This window comes from Eubalaena glacialis, chromosome 11 (genome assembly GCF_028564815.1).
Source record: "Eubalaena glacialis isolate mEubGla1 chromosome 11, mEubGla1.1.hap2.+ XY, whole genome shotgun sequence".
Classification (NCBI taxonomy): Eukaryota; Metazoa; Chordata; class Mammalia; order Artiodactyla; family Balaenidae; genus Eubalaena; species Eubalaena glacialis.
In genome coordinates this window covers 57,542,452-57,560,856 of record NC_083726.1, presented here as the reverse complement: position 1 = coordinate 57,560,856, position 18,405 = coordinate 57,542,452, and the positions used below count along the sequence as shown (strand labels likewise).

The 18,405-nt window shown below is 36.6% G+C and overlaps 1 protein-coding gene across 15 annotated transcripts in view; it reads left to right on the top strand.

Annotated features, from left to right (window-relative positions):
- Positions 1–18,405, top strand: part of SLC16A7 (solute carrier family 16 member 7) — a 166,441-nt gene that overhangs the window by 56,732 nt on the left and 91,304 nt on the right. The window lies entirely within an intron of this gene.

The window sequence follows — 18,405 nt, the reverse complement described above, 5'->3', positions numbered from 1 at the left end:
TATAACCAGTCCATGCTCTTTTCAAAAACTATACCTAATTGACCGAATTTCCTTTTTGCATTTGGATTGCTACATACTTTATATTATAAGAGCATTGTGATAAATTTACAAAGTTGTATCACCTGTTTGTCAAGAACAGTTCCTAAACCAACTGTATGGTTATATTCTGCCTTCATTCTCACGTTCATGAACACATCTTCATATGTCCAGGTGGTAGGCAGAATAGTGGGTCCCCACATCCTAATCCCTTCACCCTGTGAATGTTATGTTGCATGGCAAGGGAGAAGTAAGGCTGCTATTCAGATGACCTTGTGATTATCCTTGATTGTATGTATGGGCCCAATGTAATCACCAGGGGCCCGAGAAATGAGAGAAATAGCAGCATGAAAAGGATTCAGCCCAGTGTTGGTGGTTTGAAGATGGAGGAATGCAGCCACAGTCAAGGAATGTGGGTGACTTTTAGGAACTAGAAAAGGCAAGGAAACAGATTGTTCCCTTGGCCTCCCACTAACACCCTGATTTTAGACCAGTGAGATTTCTGACCTCCAGAACTATGAGATAATAAATTTGCATTGTTTTAAGCCAGTACATTTGTGGTAGTTTATTACAGCAGTGATAAGAAGCTAATACAACCTGACACTGTGAGATTAGGTGACGAAGCTTGAGAGTAGAGTGGTTTATGCCAGGGTGACTGAAGTTAGTCATGGGGGGATTTGCCTCTTTGATGTGTTCATTTTTTTGTCCCATGCTAAGCATATAACTGTTGAAGTAGGTTGTAATATGTCATATGGTTCCTTTTGGATACATGGTTTACTAAGGGAACTGACTTGTCCTTGCCTATTCCTTATGAGTTAAGAGCACAGACTATGGATCCTGAGTATATGAGTTCACATCCTGGCTCTGATTCTTACTACAGGCATACTTTGTTTTGCTGCACTTTACTTTATTGAGATTCCCGGATATTGCATTTTTTTTCAAATTGAAGATTTGTGGCAACCCTGCATCAAGCAAGCCTAGGCACCATTTTTCCAACAGCATTTGCTCACTTTGTAACTCTGTGTCACATATTGGTAGTTTTCGTAATATTTCAAACTCTTCACCAGCAAAATGATTACAACTCACTAAAGGCTCAGATGATGATCAGAATTTTTTAGCAATGAAGTAGTTTTTAATTAAGGTATGTACATTTTTTTAGACATAATGCTATTATTGCACACTTAATGGACTGCAGTATAGTGTAAACATAACTTTTATGTGTGCTAGGACACCAAAAAATTTATGTAACTTGCTTTATTTTGATATTCGCTTTATTATGGTGGTCTGGAACTGAATCTGCAATATTGCTGAGGTATGCCTGTAATTATGATCTGCCAGAGCATTCGACTTTTCATCTGTGAAGCAAAGACAGTAAAAAGCATCTTTTTCATAGGGCTGCTGTGAGAATGAACTGTGTTAATTTATGTTATGTACTTGGCACATAGTAGGAGCTATATAAATATTAGCTATTGTTATTATTATTACTTTTATTCCTTAAATACTGTATTCTCTAGAGTCACAGTCTTTGTTTTCATGGATAGACAGGAGAGTGTCCAAAATCTTGGGGGGAATGCTTTTGGGGTAGAAGCATTTTAATGAAACTAAATTCTGTCAATTTCATAATTTATTATCTAACAGAATTTTAAAAAATTATATATATTTGATAACTAACATTTAATATATTTTAAAATAACATATATTTTACTTTTCTTTTTTCTTTTTTTAATTGAGGTATAGTTGATGTACAATATTATATAAGTTTAAATGTACAAAATAGTGATTCACAATTTTTAAAAGTTATATACTCCATTTATCATTATTATAAAATAGAGAGATTAAAATCTTTTACTTTTAAATAACTCCCTTCCTTGTCTGCTCTCATTATCACAAACATGTAGATGGGGCAAATTTTGCATATTCTATAATAATTCACGTCATTTGTCTTTCTATTTTAGACTCTATTGTGAGTCTTTAGGTTTGTTTTGATGTCACTGTTTAAGCATGCAAATTTCTTGGTGCTAGGAAAAGTATGCAGCACCCTGTATAAAAAGGTCTTAGATTTTAAAAAAAATACTTCGCAAGTGAGAAAAACCTAGTCTGAATTTTCAGACATCCTATGAAGAGAGGAGCCTCTGAAATGGATGAATAGAATTGCTACTTCATTCACTGTGTCTGGCAGTGATCTTCTAAAGGCCTGGTAGGAGCATATATTTGATTACCTTTTTAGACTGTGGCCACAGTAGCTATATTGCAAGGCACAATATATTAATTCGGCCAACATATGTTACACACCTCCCAATGTCAACAGATAAATGATGTCTGTTCAAGGCTTTCCCAGGACAGTGGGGAAGAACCGATGATCCCTGAAATAGCATCGATTCTAGTAGTAGAGTTAGGCAGGGATGCAGGATCTGTTTATTCCATCTACTGCCCTACACACGGAGGCCAGTAGCAGCATGCCATGATTTCTTACATAGTTTTTAATCATGCATTGTTCTTATGGAATAGTTTGTCTCTGCCTGTTTTCTGACTCCCTAGGTTTTCTCTGGTAATTGGATACTAAAAAACTATATCACAGACCTATTGAATATGTGGTTTAAAAACACACCAATAATCACATTGTGTGCTTTTAATTAAATGTTATTTCTATCTTCCCTCAAATTTATTTGGCATCTTTGTGGTGTCCTTTAGTCTGTTTCTTCAACTTCTAATTTACAGCCTCACTCCTCCTACACTTCACTAATTGGCATCTCACTTGCCTGCATACAGTTAAAAATCACAGAAAATTGGGAGGGGCTTTCCCCAAGGCACTTAACTGTGTGGAAATACATAGATCTTTGTGTGACCTCAGAAACTTTTGAACACTGAACATACAAAGGATATCACTCTTTCTTAACTCTGCTTTAATTTTAATCTGAGATTTGACAGAAGGGTAGCAGAAAAAAAGAGAAATTATTTGAACAAAAAAAAGTCACTGGCATGAGTTAGTGGAAGGTTTCAAGAAAATTACATACCAAATACCTTGTCATGTCTTCTTTACCTCTATATGCCTTTCTACCTTGAAATCACATCAAGAAATCAGAAGGGAGGTAAGCTGAGCACACTCCACAGTATTCTCCCATTAAAACTAATGCCACTTACTCACTCCCTGTGTCCTCATTTCTTTTACATAGACTGTGGATTCTGGGGGTTGATGTTAATGCTGAGAGCAAATATTCAGGCTGAATTGGCATATATTTTTGGCCGTCTCTTTAACCCAATTTTTAAATTAAATATTTAGTCTTCACCATTCATGTTATACTCCAGAAATAATGAATTGAGAATTCCTGTTAAGAGTAAATCACTCACCTTTGCTACTCTATCCATGAAAAATGTGGTTAATAATGAGTACATTGGTTTCAGATACAGGGGAATATTTCTAAGATATTAAATTCTGATAATCAAATCCTAACATTGCTTAACAGCTTTATGATGTTATGGCAGATGCCCTGAGCAGATAATTTTATGATTATGGTTCTTATCTATAATATGCGAATGTATGTAGAGATGAGTTAAATCACACAAGATTCTACAGTATATGACAACTCTCATAATACTTTATATCTCTATTTTAGGTTTAATAATTAGAACTTGTTAACTGTGTATGAATCTATTTTCCATCATGGAAGAGTGACTGAGAAAAGAGAACCTGTTTTACTTATCTTGGCATTCCTACTATTCATAACATAATACCTTTTGTATGCTAACTGCTTACTAAATGTTGGTTAAATTGATTAATTAACACAAGGGAAAAATAGATTGGGCTATCCCTTTGACTCATTCATTTAATTAGTAAAATTGATGCTAACCTGGAGAATGTGGCTTGGCTATGTGGTCAAATGGAGTTTCTAATTGAACTTTTCTCCAAAATTTAGGCTTTCCCTTTGTAGGAGCATAGACTGCCCTAGTATATACATGGTATAAACCAGACCAGAATGCAGCTCCTCTGTAGGAAGGCACATAGGGAAAAGAGAGTGCCCAGAAATGTCTGTCCTAAGCTTGCATAGTTTGTTTTTTTTCTTTTTCCAAATTCAGCAGTCAGATGTGGAACAGACTGAGATGTTATTTTACCATAAGTGTCTCCGTAAGGAAACATGAAGCCAGTAGGTAGGTGAGAAGCCTGAGACTCAGAGAGGTTAGGTACTTTGTTCAAGGTCAGAAGTCAAGTGTAGGTCTGAACCTAAGCTTTCTAACACTAAATCAAATACTTTTTAAAAAAAAGAATCCTTTAGAATAGGGTGAAGAAGAACAGAAAGGAGTTTTGCTGCACCACAGTAGGAAATAGCTGGTTCTCAAGGGGGAGGAGGCCTAATGAGTAGGCTGGGGCTCATCACAGGGCCAAACAAAGGCAAAGAAGGTCCATGTGCCCTGTCTGTTGCTGAGGAGGACACCAAGAGAGTCGAGCCCACGCAGGGAAACCAGAGGCAAATAAAATAATTGAAACCATAGGATTTTCATCAAGCCCTAGGGTGTGGTGGTGACTCCTATAAACTTTACCTTTGTCATATGACTTTACATTACTTTTCTTTTTTTCCAGCTCTACTGAGATGTACTAATTGACCTATATAACATTGTGTAAGTTTAAGGTGTACAATGTAATGATTTGATACACGTATATATTGTGAAATTATTGTCATAAAAAGGTTAGTTAACACATCCACCACCTCCCATAATTATCTTTTTGTGGTTGATATGGTGAGAACATTAAAGCTCTACTCGCCCAGCAACTTTCAAGTATACAATATGGTATTCTTAACTATAGTCACCATGCTGTACTTATTCACCAGAACTTATTCATCTTATAACTGAAAGTTTGTACTCTTTGACCACCATCTCCTCATTTTCCCTAGCCCTCAGCCTCTGGCAACTGCCATCCTACTATCTGTTTCTATCAGTTTGATTCCACGTATATGTGACATCACACTGTATTTGTCTTTTTCTGTCTGACTTATTTCACTTAGTATATTGCCTTCAAGGTCCATCTATGTTGTCACAAAAGGCAGAATTTCAGTCTTTTTTACGGCTGAATAGTATCTAATGTACACGTATAATATGTATACCACATTTTCTTTATCCATTCACTTCTGTATCTTGGCTGGTTTGAATAATGCTGCAGTGAACTTGGGTGTGCAGATATCTCTTCCAGATAGTAATTTCATATTCTCAGGATGTACACCTAGAAGTGGGACTGCTGTATCATACAGTAGTTCTATTTCTAATTTTTTGAGGAACCTCCATATTGTTCTCCATAGCGGCTACACGAATTTACATTTCCACCAACAGTGTGCGAGGACTCCCTTTTTCCAGCATTTGTTATCTCTGGTCTTTTTGATAATAGCCGTTCTACTTTTTAAACTTATATGTCATGGCATCAACAATTGAAGATTTTATACTTTCATTTAAAGTAACTTTAACATGTTTAAAAGTTTTTGTTAACTTTTACTAAGGATATAAACTTATTTTGAGGGGTGGAAAAATCTCATACCTGGTGAGATGTGACTGGGCCAGTAGATGTAATGTTGCCTTAAGCTCTATTTACTCATATCTTATATTAATGTCTAATGCCTTTGTAGCATTTTTTTTAAAACCAGGAGAAATAATGGCTTCTAATTTACTACTGGCAGTGAAAAGCCAAAGCACATTAAAACTCTAATGTTAGTATTACTGACTATAGTAATAGATGGAAACTACACACTTGATCATATTATCTAACATATCCCCCAGGTATACTTGTGTGTGTGTGTGTGTGTGTGTGTGTGCGTGCGTGCGTGCACAAAGATGGCTGTGGGGTATGAGCGTTGGAAAGCAGCAGTGAGGAGTTATTGACCACTGTGCCATGGTCTGAGCTTGTACTAACTGTCCAATTTAGGCAAAGATACTGAGGCTTTACTCAAGTAGAGAAATCGGATGCTGGTATAACAATTGGAAAGCTACCAAATTTATTGAAATAAAATGGTACCTGTGGGAAAGAAGGGAAGGAGATGGATTTGAGTCCTTGTGGAAGTAGACTCTACCAGGATGGGTAATTTGATTTGATGTTAGAGAAAGGGAGACAGTATTGGTGACTCTGACTTTGAGCTGAGTCACTGGCAGATGCTGCTGCGTTTACTAGAAAGCTGTGAGGCCATGTGCACGCTGAGGGCAATGGCAGGGAGCTAAGAGGAGTCAGAGGTTCTGAGCTAGAAGGGTATTTCCAAAGTACTCTCTCTCTGAATGTGTTTCCTGTATTGGCTGAATATAGTAAGATCTATTAATTGGGTAACAGTCAAAGATGGAAGGGTCTTAAATGTTCCCTATACTCAAATCATGCTTCCAATAATTCTGTTCTATTAGTGAGCCGCTGTCATCAGCAAAAAGAGGGAAATCTGTTGAAATGGTAGAATACCTCTATATTATATGTTTAGGACCTCTTTGATCCCATTGTATTTTCCTGTGGTATTTTGAAACCATAAAGGAATTATTTTATGCAAGCAAATTTAACTAAAGACTTATTTTTTCCTTTTATGCTTATCAAGGTTAAAAAAAAAAAAGGATTTCTTTTTACATTATAACTCCAAAGGATAATTAACTCAGAATAAATTTGGGTTGTTTTCTTCTATTATATGCTGATTTCAAACTCCATTATAATTCTAGAATTCAGAAAATAACGGGATCACAGTCAATTATGCTAAATGAATGTTAAGATTACAGTACTCTTTCCAGGAAAAGAATAGGAAAAAAAAATTCTCCAAATGAGAAAAGCCATCCATTAAAAGATTCCCATTATGTTTGTGAGGTGTTTGATTAGTCTTTTGACTAGTTCACTGCTTTTCCTCACCCAAATATCTATATCTGAGCTTTCTGCCTTGCAGAATTTCTTGCAATTTTTATTCAGATGAAAAACTTGGGTTTTCCCCACGAACTCAGTTTTCACTCCTTAGTCATAATGCGAAAAACATCAAAATCTCACAAGGGAAATGTGCGAATGCTGCATAGAACTTGGGAATAATGTTATAAACAAATTCATTGCCAGGAACTCATTGTCATATTTCAAAGGCAGAATTAATAACCGTTCCAAGAGCACACATGCTGTTTATCAAGGTTTTCCTCTGAGACCGTTTCCTCTCTCTCTCTCTCTCTCTCTCTCTCATCCCCGAATTATTGAAGAATTTTGGAAACTGGAATTTAAAAAAAAAACTCACATTACCATATTTTTGGAATTACTTTGAGAACTTGTAACCTTGGCAAAGGTTAGTCACCTTCAGCCATTTTCTCCCCTGGGCACATGGTATACAAGTCTGTTTTGTATTTGGCTTTTCTTTCTCAAAGGTTTATGTAATAAACATCACTGTCTTTGAATAGTAATTTCTTAAGAATTTAATATTGTAACAATAAGCAAAATCATACAAAATAAGTACAAAATGTACTGTTCATACTCCTGCCAATTCTAATTTTTTTATATCTTATGTTATCAGGTTATTTTCTTGATAACGTAATTTTTACATATCAATCTTAGAATATATCTTTGTATTTCTCTTTTTATTTAACTTTAGAACTTTTTGTAATAATACTAAGTAAAAATATTAATCACACATATGAGAGCTTTTTAAATTTAGCATTCTTGGTATAATTAATGGCCTGTTTGCTTAATAAAGTTAATAATCATTTATTTGCATAGAATTAAGTCTTATTGTCATTTGGCTTTATATAAAAGTAGTTGATGAAGCAAATGACTAATGAAATTTTGTTCTACCACCTTTTTTGAAAAAAAAACTAGAGGTATATCTACAGAGTACAGAGTGAAGTTATTATTAATTGATTAGTCACCTATGTTGCATCAGGTAATTCTATCCTAAATAAATGCATTGAACACTTCCTAGCTACTGAGCACTTTGCTGTGTTGGGACAAAGGTATTTGAAGAGTTCTCAGTAAAGACGTCATCTGCTTTTGATCGCTATATGTACTATAAAATTGTGAAATCCACATTACAGTTTATTTAGTGTGTTAAAACTTCAGTGTATGTCTAATTTTGTACAAGGCAAAATTTCCTAATGCTTTTATTTTGTTTCATTATATTTTTTGAACTTAAGGTTTTAATAGAAGACATAAAAATATCACGTCTTATTTTTAAAGGCATTTGCATTATTTAGCTAAATAAATTAGAGGAAATGTCCAGAGATTATTTGTTACTACCTGGTTATTGTAACCATTATATATGTACATTTAGAAATGCAGCCTATTAAAATCTTTGGGAATCATATTTTACAAGTCATTGCTTATTGCCTAAGTCTAAATAATGGCATCTTTCATGTAGGAAATCAAATTCTCCTCATCCATTGACCATAGAAAGGCTGACCTGCTGTTCAGCGGAGAGGAACATGGACCTTGGACCCACATAACCAAAATTGGAATCCAGGACCCAATGTTTACTAACTATCTGACCTAAGTAACCAAACTCTGAGCCTCCGTGTCCTCATACTTTAAATATGTATCATAATGTCTATCTTATATGGTTTGAAGAGTGAGGTCATGGATGTAAATTGTTTGGTACAATAACCTACATAGAATATGGGAAACACCCACTAAACGATAGCTCTTCATTTCTCCAGAACTTATTGTAAGTTCTTCAAATCCAAAAATGTCAACACTGACCCACCATCAGATTCCCCAGTTCCTGTTTTTTTTCTAAAATTTATTAATTAATTTATTTATTTTTGGCTATGATGGGTCTTCGTTGCTGCGTGCGGGCTTTCTCTAGTTGCGGTGAGTGGGGGCTACTCTTTGTTGCAGTGTACGGGCTTCTCTTTGTGGTGGCTTCTCTTTGTTGTGGAGCACAGGCTCAGTAGTTGTGGTGCACGGGCTTAGTTGCTCTGCGGCATGTGGGATCTTCCTGGACCAGGGCTTGAACCCGTGTCCCCTGCATTGGCAGGCGGATTCTTAACCACTGCACCACCAGGGAAGTCCCCCCAATCACAGTCTTAGGGGATGACCCTTTGTGACAGAGGGCAGACATTTACAGAATGGCTGGCCAAGTAAGGCATGTAGTATATGATTAGGCAACAAAATGAAATTATCTGCCTCTCAAGGGATTTAACACATGACCTGGGCCTCTTTATTACTGCTCATAACTGATCAAGTTATCTAGTCAGACTAGGTGAAGATTCATTTACAGTTTAATTTGTATATTATATTACTTTTGCAATGCGTTCTATTCATGATATTAAACCACATCATGGTACATACATTTGAAAATGTGGTTATACAGACATCAGAGAAAGAGAATCAGAAGGTTAAATTTAGCAGAAATTAATCAGAAGATTAAATTTAACCAAATTGCGAGACTTAGTTACCTTCTTTGACCCAGAATGTAATTTAAGCCAAGTTAACTTTACACTATAAAAAGTATGAATTAATGGTGCATGTCAAAGCAAGACCTTCAAGAAGAGATAGAGCTACCTTTCCCCTAATTTGAGAGAAGAATGAGGGGAGGGCAGAGCAGAGAGTCTCCTGAGATATGTGTGCAAGTTTGCTTCCAGCTAAAAGTTAATGATCAGTTGACTCTCTTCTCAGTTCTGAGCCCTGAGAAGTGGCAAACTCATGTTCTCTCTCTATTCAGGTAACTTTTAAATTATACAACTTGTACCCATGTTAAGCTACACTTTATTTCTTTTTTTTGAATTTTATTTTATTTTATTTTTTTATACAGCAGGTTTTTATTAGTTTCTATTTTATACATATTAGTGTATATATGTCAATCCCAATTCATCCCCCACCGCCCCCGCCCCCCTTTCCCGCCTTGGTGTCCATACTTTTGTTCTCTACATCTGTGTCTCAATTTCTGCCCTGCAAACCGGTTCATCTGTACCATTTTTCTAGATTCCACATATATGCATTAATATATGATATTTGTTTTTCTCTTTCTGACTTACTTCACTCTGTATGACAGTATCTAGGTCCAACCATGTCTCTACAAATGACTCAGTTTCATTCCTTTTTATGGCTGAGTAATATTCCATTGTATATATGTACCACATCTTCTTTATCCATTCATCTGTCGATGGGCACGACCTGGCTGTTGTAAATAGTGCTGCAATGAACATTGGGGTGCATATGTCTTTTGGAATTATGGTTTTCTCTGGGTATATGACCAGTAGCAGGATTGCTGGGTCATATGGTAATTCTATTTTTAGTTTTTTAAGGAACCTCCATACTGTTCGCCACAGTGGCTGTATCAATTTACATTCCCACCAACAGTGCAAAAAACTAATAAGAACCTGCTATATAAAAAATAAATTAAATTAAATTAAAAAACAAAACACAGTGCAAGACGGTTCTCTTTTCTCCACACTCTCTCCAGCATTTGTTGTTTGTAGATTTTCTGATGATGCCCATTCTAACTGGTGTGCGGTGATGCCTCATTGTAGTTTTGATTTGCATTTCTCTAATAATTAGTGATCTTGAGCAGCTTTTCACGTGCCCCTTGGCCACCTGTATGTCTAAAGAGAAATGTCTATTTAGGTCTTCTGCCCATTTTTTGATTGGTTTGTTTGTTTTTTTAATATTGGCTGCGTGAGCTGTTTATATATTTTGGAGATTAATCCTTTGTCTGTTGATTCATTTGCAAATATTTTCTCCCATTATGAGGGTTGTCTTTTCATCTTGATTGTAGTTTCCTTTGCTGTGCAAAAGCTTTTAAGTTTCATTAGGTCCCATTTGTTTATTTTTGTTTTTATTTCCATTACTTTAGGAGGTGGATCAAAAAAGATCTTGCTGTGATTTATGTCAAAGTGTATTCTTCCTATGTTTTCCTCTAAGAGTTTTATATAGTGTCCGGTCTTACATTTAGGTCTCTAATCCATTTTGAGTTTATTTTTGTGTATGGTGTTAGGGAGTGTTCTAATTTCATTCTTTTACATCTAGCTGTCCAGTGTTCCCAGCACCACTTATTTAAGAGGCTGTCTTTTCTCCATTGTACATCCTTGCCTCCTTTGTCATAGATTAGTTGACCATAGGTGCGTGGGTTTATCTCTGGGCTTTCTATCCTGTTCCATTGATCTATATTTCTGTTTTTGTGCCAGTACCATATTGTCCTGATTACTGTAGCTTTGTAGTATAGTCTGAAGTCAGGGAGTCTGATTCCTCCAGCTCCGTTTTTTTCCCTCAAGATTGCTTTGGCTATTTGGGGTCTTTTGTGTCTCCATACAAATTTTAAGATTTTTTTGTTCTAGTTCTGTAAAAAATGCCATTGGTAATTTGATAAGGATTGTACTGAATCTGTAGATTGCTTTGGGTAGTATAGTCATGTTCACAGTATTGATTCTTCCAAGCAAAGAACATGATATACCTCTCCATCTGTTTGTGTCATCTTTGATTTCTTTCATCAATGTCTTATAGTTTTATGAGTACAGGTCTTTTACCTCCTTAGGTAGGTTTATTCCTAGGTATTTTATTCTTTTTGTTGCAATGGTGAATGGGATTGTTTCCTTAATTTCTCTTTCTGACCTTTTGTTGTTAGTGTATAGGAATGCAAGAGATTTCTGTGCATTAACTTTGTATCTATATTCATCTGTGATATTGGCCTGTAATTTTCTTTTTTTGTAGTGTCTTTGTCTGGTTTTGGTATCAGGGTGTTGGTGGCTTCGTAGAATGAGTTTAGAAGTGTTCCTTCCTCAGCAATTTTTTGGAAGAGGTTGAGAAGGATGGGTATTAGCTCTTCTCTAAATGTTTGATAGAATTCACCTGTGAAGCCATCTGCTCCTGGGCTTTTGTTTGTGGGAATATTTTTAATCACAGTTTCAATTTCATTACTTGGGATTGGTCTGTTCATATTTTCTATTTCTTCCTGGTTTTCCTGGTTCAGTCTTGGACAGTTAAACCTGTGTAAGAATTTGTCCATTTCTTCCAGGTTGTCCATTTTATTGGCATAGAGTTGCTTGTAGTAGTATCTTATGATGCTTTGTATTTCTGCAGTGTCCATTGTAACTTCTCCTTTTTCAATTCTAATTTTATTGATTTGAGTCCTCTCCCTCTTTTTCATGATGAGTCTGGCTAAAGGTTTATCAAATTTATTTATCTTCTCAAAGAACCAGCTTTTAGTTTTATTGATCTTGCTATTGTTTCCTTCATTCCTTTTTCATTTATTTCCGGTCTGATCTTTATGATTTCTTTCCTTCTGCTAACTTTGTGGTTTTTCTGTTCTTCTTTCTCTAATTGCTTTAGGTGTAAGGTTAGATTGTTTATTTGAGATTTTCCTTGTTTCTTGAGGTAGGCTTGTATAGCTATAAACTTGCCTCTTAGAACTGCTTTTGCTGCATCCCATAGGTTTTTGGTCGTCGTGTTTTCATTGTCATTTGTTTCTAGGTATTTTTTGATTTCCTCTTTGATTTCTTCAGTGATCTCTTGGTTATTTAGTAACGTATTGTTTAGCCTCCATGTGTTTGTGTTTTTTATGTTTTTTTTCCCCTGTAACTTATTTCTAATCTCATAGTGTTGTGGTCGGAAAAGATGCTTGATATGATTTCAGTTTTCTTAAATTTACCAAGGCTTGATCAGTGACCCAAGATGTGTTCTATCCTGGAGAATGTTCCATGTGCACTTGAGAAGAAAGTGTAATCTGCTGTTTTTGGATGGAATGTCCTATAAATATCAATTAAATCTATCGGGTCTATTGTGTCATTAAAGCTTGTGTTTCCTTATTACTTTTCGGTTTGGATGATCTGTCCATTGGTGTAAGTGAGGTGTTAAAGTCCCCCACTATTATTGTGTTACTGTCGATTTCCTCTTTTAGAGCTGTTAGCAGTTGCCTTATGTATTGAGGTGCTCCTATGTTGGGTGCATATATATTTATATTGTTATATCTTCTTCTTGGATTGATCCCTTGATCATTATGTAGTGTCCTTCCTTGTCTTTTGCAACATTCTTTATTTTAAAGTCTATTTTCTCTGATATGAGTATTGCTACTCCAGCTTTCTTTTGATCTCCATTTGCATGGAATATCTTTTTCCATCCTTTCACTTTCAGTCTGTATGTGTCCCTAGGTCTGAAGTGGGTCTCTTGTAGACAGCATATATATGGGTCTTGTTCTTGTATCCATTCAGCAAGCCTGTGTCTTTTGGTTGGAGCATTTAATCCATTCACGTTTAAGGTAATTATCGATATGTATGTTCGTATTACCATTTTCTTAATTGTTATGGGTTTGTTTTTGTAGGTCCTGTTCTTCTCTTGTGCTTCCCACTTAGAGAAATTCCTTTAGAATTTGTTGTAGAGCTGGTTTGGTGGTGCTGAATTCTCTTACCTTTTGCTTGCCTGTAAAGCTTTCGATTTCTCCATCGAATCTGAATGAGACCGTTGCTGGCTAGAGTAATCTTGGTTGTAGGTTCTTCCCTTTCATCACTTTAAATATATCGTGCCACTCCCTTCTGGCTTGTAGAGTTTCTGCTGAGAAATCAGCTGTTAACCTTATGGGAGTTCCCTTGTATGTTATTTGTCATTTTTCCCTTGTTGCTTTCAATAATTTTTCTTTGTCTTTAATTTTTGTGAATTTGATTACTACGTGTCTCGGCGTGTTTCTCCTTGCATTTATCCTGCGTGGGACTCTCTGAGCTTCCTGGACTTGGGTGGCTATTTCCTTTCCCATGTTAGGGAAGTTTTCAACTATAATCTCTTCAAATATTTTCTTGGGTCCTTTCTCTCTCTCTTCTCCTTCTGGGATCCCTATAATGTGAATGTTGTTGCGTTTAATGTTGTCCCAGAGGCCTCTTAGTCTGTCTTCATTTCTTTTCATTCTTTTTTCTTTATTCTGTTCCACAGTAGTGAATTCCGCCATTCTGTCTTCCAGGTCACTTATCCGTTCTTCTGCCTCAGTTATTCTGCTATTGATTCCTTCTAGTGTATTTTTCATTTCAGTTATTGTATTGTTCATCTGTTCTTTGTTCTTTAATTCTTTTAGGTGTTTGTTCTTTAATTCTCCTAGGTCTTTGTTAAACATTCCTTGCATCTTCTCGATCTTTGCCTCCATTCTTTTTCCGAGGTCCTGGATCATCTTCACTATCATTATTCTGAATTCTTTTTCTGAAGGTTGCCTATCTCCACTTCATTTAATTGTTTTTCTGAGGTTTTATCTTGTTCCTTCATCTGGTACATAGCCCTCTGCCTTCTCATCTTGTCTGTCTTTCTGTGAATGTGGTTTTTTTTCCCCAGGCTGCAGGATTGTAGTTCTTCTTGCTTCTGCTCTCTGCCCTCTGGTGGATGAAGCTGTCTAAGTGGCTTGTGCAAGCTTCCTGATGGGAGGGACTAGTAGTGGGTAGAGCTGGGTGTTGCTCTGGTGGGCAGAGGTCAGTAAAACTTTTATCTGCTTGTCTGCTGATGGGTGGGGCTGGGTTCCCTCCCTGTTGGTTGTTTGGCCTGAGATGACCCAGCACTGGAGGCTACAGGCTCTTTGGTGGGTCCAATTGCGGACTCTGGGAGGGCTCACGTCAAGGAGTACTTCCGAGAACTTCTGCTGCCAGTGTCCTTGTCCTCACAGTGAGACACAGCCACCCCCACACCCGCCTCTGCAGGAGACCCTCCAATACTAGCAGGTAGGTCTGGTTCAGTCTCCTATGGGGTCACTGCTCCTTCCCCCTGGGTCCTGATGTGCACACTAGTTTGTGTGTGCCCTCCAAGAGTGGAGTCTCTGTTTCCCCCTGTCCTGTCGAGGTCGTGCAATCAAATCCCACTAGCCTTCAAGGTCTGATTCTCTGGGAATTCCTCCTCCTGATGCTGGACCCCCAGGTTGGGAAGCCTGACGTGGGGCTCAGAAGCTTCACTCCAGTGAGTGGGCTTCTATAGTACAAGTGTTCTCCAGTTTGTGAGTCACCTACCCAGCGGTTATGGGATTTGATTTTATTGTGATTGTGCCCTTCCTACCATCTCATTGCGGCTTCTCCTTTGTCTTTGGATGTGGGATATCTTATTTGGTGAGTTCCAGTGTCTTCCTGTTGATGATTGTTCAGCAGTTAGTTGTGATTCCAGTGATCTTGCAAGAGGGAGTGAGCACACGTCCTTCTACTCTACCATCTTGAACCAATCTATCCTAAGCTATACTTTAGATTATAGACACTTTTTTTTCCTTTAATATCAACTGATTTCATGTTCTGAGGTTAATGAAAGACAGTGAGAAAATCTGTAAGTGTTAGCTGGATAGAAAAAGATTTTGCTTTTGAGTGGTACTGAGTTAAGGCTAATGAGGTATTCTATGCTTGTATTAGGAAAATAGAGTTTTTAATGTTTTTATAAAACTAACTGTTCTCATTCTTAAACCTCTTGGCTGAAAGATGTATTAATCACAGTTACACTATATAGTACATTATATAGTCGGCCAAGTCTTCCTTAGTAAGAAAATCTAAAATTTTACTTAATACTGGAATTTTGAAAGTAACTCTGAATCTTTAATCCCTAAAATGTCATTTTAACTTGACATTAGATAACAATATCAAAAGTAATCTTATTTTTCTTATTCTAAATCATAATGATTTATAAATGTCTATGTGTACTTTGCTAAGAAACTGTAAAAATGAATTGGGTTTTATTATGAGGCTTAGGTAATTTGTTCCCAAAACGTTTGGGATTATATTATAGCAAGATTTGAAGTTATTGTGGGTGATGCTATCTGTATAATTTATATGTAATTAAAGACATTGCTTATTAATTTTACAGTTTTCCAAGATGGTTTCTAAAAATAAAAGTATCTACTCTATACATTTACAGAGTAGTCATATTCTGTACTGAGTTCCCAACATAAAGAGATGCATTACTTATGCCACCGGAGCCATAAATTAGATAAATGTATATATTTTCTGTTCTTTCTAAAGTGTCTGGCCATTGTTATCTTTATTCAGCAAGTATCCAAGGCCAGGAAAACTTGTTTTGGTTGTATTTAGACTCACATGATAAAGACAAGTAAACCTCAAAAGCTAAATGTTATTGTGGTACTACTTATCACAGATTTCCATTTATATTTCTCCTGAACTGAAATTAAATGTCAGACAGTGATCGATGATTTTGCAATTGAAATTTGGAACTCATAGAAACCTTGAAGAACCATCACATTTTATATATGAGGATCTGGATCCAGAGAAGGAAAGTAACAAGCGCTATTGAAAGTGCTGGCACTGGTATCAAAAACTCTATTTACTGGGTGACAAATAGAGTTAATGGTTTCTTAGTGTTCACGCTGTTTTTGAAAAGGAAATCATTCTTTAGTCCTCAATACATTTCCATTTGGAGGAATAGCTAAATAAGTACTGGCATTTAAGGTGTAGTTGTGCAGTGATATTTTCCAGATTCACCCTAAGTGTGGCTGAAACTTTTGTTATCAATTTATTAAAACTTATATAATCTAGTCCTTTGTCTGTATATGGATTTGCTTAGGTATGTTTATGTTCTTAAGGTTAGAGAAGAGAGTTTTGCCACTTCTCCTTCTGCCATACACTAAAGCCATGCTGACAGGTTCATAATTTATAACTTAAATATTCAGGTGGCTGAAGTTTCACTAATTAAGGAAATTTTAAATATGAGTAAAATCAGCATATGCACATATATATGAAGCATTTTCATGTAAAGTTTGAAACAATCTGCATTCAATCTAAAGATAAAACAATTATTTGACTATTATGGTCAAAAAAACTAAGTTTGAGACCCTGACAGTGTTTTTTTAAAGTTGGGGATGTATAAATGTCTTATCATGTTTTAGCATACTCTTCAATTCATCTTTGATTATTAGATATTTATATTCAGAACCTGGCTTGCATGTATTAATATGTAGGTGCTAGTCTAATTCACTGTGTCCATTGGATATTCACCTACTTCTCAGTTTTCTACTGAGAGTATGCAAATCAAATTACCATCAAAAAGTTTGTCTCTGTTCCTTTAGCTCATTATCAGATCTACTCCATGAATTGCTGAAAAGTTCACCAAGGTCCTTTGAGAGTTACCCATAAATATTAACACACACACATATATATAAACACACATGCACACACACATGCATGCATGCATACAGGCACATAAGATCCATCTAAAAGGGAAGGAAACAGAGTATCAATGCTCTCAATTCTGTAAAGGGTCTACACCCAAGGTGTTGGAAAACTTTGCCTAAAGTCCCAGCATCACAGTTAACTTGCTTTGCCAATCATGGGTAAATCACATAACCTGTAAGAGTCTCTGTGAAATAAGCTATAAATGGGGGTTATAACAATAATAGGGCTTCCTTCACTTATTTTGTATGAGAATCATGTAAATTTATATAAAACTTTAGCTGGTACACTCTAAATCCTTACTGAGCACTTCCTAGGGCTGCCATAACAAAGTACCACAGACTAGGTGGCTTGAAACAACAGAAAGGTATTCTCTCTCAGTTCTGGAGACTAGAAGCCTGAAATCAAAGTATTGACTAGGCTGTGCTTTCTTGGAAGCTTCTGGGAGAGGATCCTTCCTTTCCTCTTCTATCTTCTGATAGACCCAGGTAGGGCGGCATAACTCCAATTTATGCCTCCATCTTCACATGGCATTCTCCCTGGGTTTCTGTCTTCATGTGGCCATCTTCTTATAAGGACACCTGTCATATTGGATTAGAAATCCATCATACTCCAGTATGACCTTATCTTAACTAATAACATCTACACTGGCCCTATTTCCAAATAAGGTCATATTCTGAGATTGGAGGTTAGGACTTAAACATATCTTTTTTTGAGGGACACAGTTCATCCCAAAACAGTTTGCCTTCTGATACTCCCAAAACTCATGTCCCTCCCATGTAAACAATATGTTCACCCAATCCCAGTATCCCCAAAGTCAGCCATTCCAGCATCAACTCTAAGTCCAAATTTTATCTAAATCAGTTGTGGGTGAGGCTTGGGGTATGGTCCAGCCAGGGCAAAATTCCTCTCCATCTGTGGGCCTGTGAAGCCTAGAAAACAAGTATTCTGTTTCCAAGATACAACAGTTAGACAGATACGGAATAGACATTCTCCTTTATAAAGGGAGAAATTGGAAGGAACAAAAGGATCACTAGTCCAAAACTCTAAAGTAGCTTTTCAGCTTAGCTGGACAAATTCCATTAGGCTTAAAACCTGAAAACAATTCTCTGTGGCTTGTTGCTCTGTCCTCTGGACCTGCTGGGGTGACCCCACCCCTAAGCCCTGCCTCCTAGAATGGGGGAGGCAGCTTCACTCTCTGGAACTGAATTGGTCCTTAGCTGAGGCATCTCCATCTGTGGTTCTCCCCTCAGAGTCATTCTTCCTTGATTTCATCCTACCTCTGTTCCTTTGAATCCATGCTGACAGTGTTTCTCCTGGTACAAAATGTTTAGA